This window comes from Alexandromys fortis, unplaced genomic scaffold, assembly GCF_014885135.2.
Source record: "Alexandromys fortis isolate MF-2015 unplaced genomic scaffold, M_Fortis_MF-2015_v1.1 scaffold_393, whole genome shotgun sequence".
Taxonomy (NCBI): Eukaryota; Metazoa; Chordata; class Mammalia; order Rodentia; family Cricetidae; genus Alexandromys; species Alexandromys fortis.
The window spans coordinates 200,281-205,946 of NW_026068273.1; positions in this window are offsets into that span (position 1 = coordinate 200,281).

The window sequence follows — 5,666 nt, forward strand, 5'->3', positions numbered from 1 at the left end:
TTCTATCTTCATCTTGTTCAAGCAGAGAATCCTGATTTGTGAGTTTACCCTTATATAAATAACTATCTATTTCTCAGTTCTGAGCTAGTGTGCGATTTCTTGTAAGTGTCCATTCATCACTTGTCCGGTCACAGGCTGGTCTTCTGAAGGAAGGAAGGAAGGAAGGAAGGAAGGAAGGAAGGAAGGAAGGAAGGAAGGACATTACAATGAAATTTAATTGAACATATGTGTAACATATTATACTAAAGCACTTATCTGGGGCTTCCATAATAATAGACCATGGATTAAAATGTAGATGCCAGTTTCTAACAGTTTTAGGCACTAGATAGTTCAAATTCAAGACACCAGCAAGGTAGATTTCATTCTGAAGCATCTTCTACTGGCAAGTAGTTAGTCCCTTGTGTATGATCCCTCATATAGGCTTTAGGAGAGGGCCAACAAGTTTTCCAGTATTGTTATGAGAAGGACACTATCCTGCTATCTATAGTAGAGCACACCTGCTCTGTTTTCTAGATTTTGGGAGGTAGAGGCAAAAGGATCATCACAAATTTGAGATCAGCTTGTTTCTCTATGGTGTGTTCCAGATCAGGCACAGGTACATAGCATTACTTGATCTCAAAACAAAACTCAAATAAATAAAATATTTTTAAAAGGACAAGATTAGCCTTTCTCTTCCTCCCTAGTTCTGGTATTAAGGCACAAGTCACCATGCATGGCATAGCCTATTTAAAAATAAAAGTGCAACTCTGTTTTTAAAGGAATATCTTTCCTTCAGTAGAGAATCAACCTCACACTTGACCCAAGTTCCATATAAATTTTCATGCATAGGAACTCAGCAGGGATAGAAGTGGTTAGAGCTGCAGAAATGTTCCCAAGCCACAGTACACTTCATGAAGACTACACTAAGAAGTGAGTGTTTCCAGAATCACAAGAGAGAAGAAAGAGACTAGATAGACATTAGGCTAACTGAAAACAGTTGTTAGCTGTGCAAGACCTTCCCAAGTTTGTCTGATGTGAAAAGGGTGTTTGGAAGTTCACAAATCTTATTTTCTCTTACTTAAATAGTTTTGTTATGCAACTGCTGAGGAAAACTCCTTCAGCCAATGACCTCTGAGAGGCTGGCCCAGGTTGGGCATGGCTGTGGGTACCAAAAAGGTTTGTGCTTGCATGCCTGCTCTGTCTCTCCTCTCTTGACTGGATACTGGATTCAATTCATGTCCACTGTTCATGCAGAGGATTGTGATCTGTGAGTCTCCCCAAACAAATGACTCTTTATTATACTCAATTCTGAGTTAATGTGGGATTACTTTATTCATGTTCTCCTACTTCTGCCGCCCAGCGTGGGTATGGGCCCGCACCTTCTGGGAATAACTCATCATTTCCCACTGCTTCCTCCCACCCACAGCATGCTGCTGCAACCTCTTCAGCTACCTGTTTTTCTTCAGACCACAATCCCCACAGCATAGCGTCTGTGGCACCATTTGTGGCTTGCAACTGATGGCAAGCTTTGCTTTTGATATTCTGGCCACCAAAAAACTCTCTCTGTGTATGGAATCACTTTAATTGATTTAATAATTGTTCTTAATTTGTCAAGCAAAGCATATTTGTCAGTATTTAAGCAAGCACCAACGTGTGGAACTAAAGCTGGACTGTTCACATCACATCTGGTCACATCTCTCAGCCACTGCCTTTTGTAAAGCCTGAATCTGTTGGCTCAATGAAAGCACTAGAATTATACACAGATCAAGAGATTCAGGCTTTACAAAAGACAATGATAAAAAGATTTGAAATGATTGAGGAAACTATTGTAACTGATGAGTAGGGAGTTAAGGTACAAGGACAGGATTTAGCCTTGCTAGTACGTGTCAGAGTTAGAGATGACTTACCCAGTGTTCTAGTTACTTACCCTATAATCTCCTTTGACAAGCCATCCAGTACTAAATACCCAAAAGGATTCAAAGAATGTAAATATCAACCTATAGGTATTAATGATGGAAAGGAAAATAAGCAAGCAATAGTATCTTATGATTTGCATTCACCATTTGTTAGGGGAAAGGGTAAAAATGTGGGCTTTAAGCAATAAGGATAGCCAACATGATTGGCTTCAACTACTTTGAGCAGTCCTTGAAGACAGACCTCAGCTGCTATGGAAGTGTTACTAGCAAAAAGAAGCAAAAATTTTAAAACAACAGGGAAAAGCAAAAGGGTTTCAGACTTCCCAAGTTCAAATACTTGGTGAGGGCTATTATTCAGAGCCATAGGAGCTCTATATGATGATCACATCTTGTCCCTATGCCACACAGCAGACTTAAATGCTTGGGACAGGATTCAAGAATAGGAAAAAGAATCGAATCATATAGCAGGGTAAAACAGGGCACGAGAGAACCCTTTAGTGGCATTTTACAAAGATTAACTAAGGCTGTACAAATAGAAGTAACTGGTCCAGAAGCTAGATGAGTACTTATTGAATCTCTGGTTTTTGAAAATGTCAACTTAGAATGCAAAATGATACTTGGGCCTTTAAAGGTCAGATCATCACCAATGCATAAACGGTTTCTGCATGCAATGAATGTTGAGACTTTAGACTATAATACTGAGGCTTGGTTATGAGCAGAAATTTCCAGTGCCATGAGGAGACATCAAAATGCCAAGTGTTTTAATTGTAGTAGAATAGGACATTTGAGAAGGAACTATAGACAAGGAATTAATAGAAATAATGTCTCTTTGGGGATGGCAAAATTAGAAGATCTCAAACTTCTGTACTATGGATAAGATGTGGCAAAGGTTGACATTGGATCAATAAATGTAGGTCAACAAAAGACAGACAAGTCAACCCATTACCATTGAGAAACTCTTTAGGATGGTCTCTCACAGGTCTCCATGTCAAATGTGGTCCAGTCATTTCCAGTCACTGTGGAAGACATTTTACCAGGAAAATTAAAAATCTATAATATACTCTTCTAAATGATGGGTTGAATGCATAGGGCCAGAAGGACAAAGAGGAAGGATGAGGCCATACGTGGCTAATATCACAGTGAGTTTATGGGGTTGTGACCTGTTGCAGCAATGGAATACCCAGATTAACATTGCTGCAGTCCCAAAATCTCAGAATTCTGGAAGGGATATTATAAAGTACAAGAACTGTACAAGGCTGTACAAGAACACAAAGCAACTAGAAAACCTTTAGAGGTACCAACAGCCCTACCTTTAAAATCCTTACCTGAGAAACCAATATGGGTTAAGCAATAGCCTTTGATTTAAGAAAAACTGCAGGCTTTAGAACAGCTGGTACAGGAGCAAATAGATGCTTACCATATTGAAGAATCAACCAGCCTTTGGAATTCTCCTGTATTTGTTATTAAAATGAAATCTGGAAAATGGATAATGGTGACAGATATAAGAGCTGTCAACAAGATAATTCAACCTATGGGCCCTGTAGAATCTGGAATTCCTTTGCCTTCCCTATTACCTAAATATTCCCTCTTATAGTTATTGATTTAAAAGATTGTTTCCTCACAAGAAAAGGACAGAGAAAAATTTGCCATCACAATGTCTAATTATAATAATTCTTAACCTACTAGGAGATACCAAAGGACTATCCTCCCACAGGGAATGCAGGATAGCCCCACCCTGTGCCAATAATTTGCAAGCCATCCATTGGAAATAATATGTAAACAATTTCCTAAATCTATAATTTACTATTACATGAATGACATTTTTTTATCTGATTCAAATGCAGATACTTTAGAAAAATTGGTTGGAGAAGTAAAGAAAGTTTTACCTAAATGGGAATTGCAAATTGCTCCTGAAAAATACAAACAGAAAATTCTCTCAATTATCTGCATTATAAAATAGGTTTACAGAAAATTAGAATGCAAACCGCACAAATTAGGAGAAACTCATTGTGACTCTTAATGACTTTCAAAGAATGTTAGGAGACATTTCCAGTCTACAACCAGCTGTTGGAATAACACCTGATCTAATAATTCATTTAAACAAAACCTTAGATGTTGACAAAGACTTTAATACTCTCGGGGAATTAATAGTTATTATAGGAAGCACATGTGGATAAGGCATTTTAGTGATATTGCCTTCCAGAATTTACCCTGCAGGAATTTTAATGCAGAGGGACGATATCTTAGATTGGATCTTTTTGCCACATAAAGCAAGGAAAAAATTAAAAACTTATGTGGAAAATGTCTCTGAATTAATTATAAAAGGAAAATTGAGACTTTGTCAACTAGCAGGAATAGACCCAGCAGAGATTGTAGTGCCTTTTAATACTGATGAAATTAAAAAATTATAGCAATACAGTGAATCCTGCCAAAGAGATTGTGCTAATTTTTAAGGAGAGATTAATAGCAATTATCCCAAAAGCAAATTAACCTTATAAAGAGGCTACTTGGATCCTTCCCTGCATTGCATGTCCCATCAATAACTGGAGCCTGTACACTCTATACTGATGCAAACAAATCAGGAAAGGCAGGTTACAAATCAGAAGGTTTAAGTAAGATAAAACAAAGCCCTTATAATTCTGTCCAAAAGGCAGAATTAATGCTATTCTCATGGTACTAAGGAATTTTAAAGAACCTCTCAATATAGTTACTGATTCACAATATGCAGAAAGAGTTGCCTTGCATATTGAAACTGCTGAATTTATACCAGACGATACAGAATTAATTTCATTATTCATTCAGGTTCAAGGTACAATCAGGAATCAGCTTTGTCCACTATGCAGAACACACATGTGGCAAGAGACCTAACGTGTTTCCACAGGGCTTAATGTTGTTTGTCACAGGAGATGATGTTCAAGATTCCATGTGTGCTGTGCCAGTGATGTTCTTATTTGCTCCTTAATGTTCTGGTCTGTTTTGTGTCAACTTGATGCAAGTCAGAGTTATTTGGGAAGAGTAACCTCAGTTGAAAAAAAAAACACCTGTAGATGGGTCTGTGGGGCCTTTTCTTGATTATGATTAATGTAGGAGGACTCAGTCTACTGTGAGTAGTGCTACTCCTGGGCAGGTGGTCCTGGTTCAGATAACAAAGACGGCTGAGCAAACTGTAGGGAACAAGCCAGTAAGTAGCACTCTTCCATGGCCTTTCTTTTGGCTCCTGCTTCCTGTTTCCTTGGTTCCTGCTCTGACTTTTCCCAATGATGGACTTTACCAATGATGACTTTCCCCAATGTGGAAATGTAAGCCAAATGAACTTTCCCCCATGTTGCTTTTGCTCGTGGTATTTATCACAGTAACAGAAAACAAACTAAGACACACAAAAATTTATCTGTGCATATGTCTGTATAGGAACCTCTAAAATGTGGAGGTAAGAGTTCCTCTTAATTGGAACCCTATCTCGAGTAAGACAGAGCACGAGATGGGTTGAATGGATAGGGCCTGAGGGACAAATAGGAAAATTAAGGCCATATGTAGCCAATATTGCAATGAATTTATGGGGTCGTGACCTATTACAACAATGGAATACCAAAATTAACATTCCTGCTACTTCTAGAGCCTATATTTCTGAGAATAATATTAAAAGATTACAAACGAAGAAAACCAGCCATTCGGGCCGTACAAGAACAAGCAATTGAAGCCACTTCAGAGATACCAACAGCCTTGCCTCTAAAATGGTTGACTGAGAAACCAATATGGACAAAGCAATGGCCT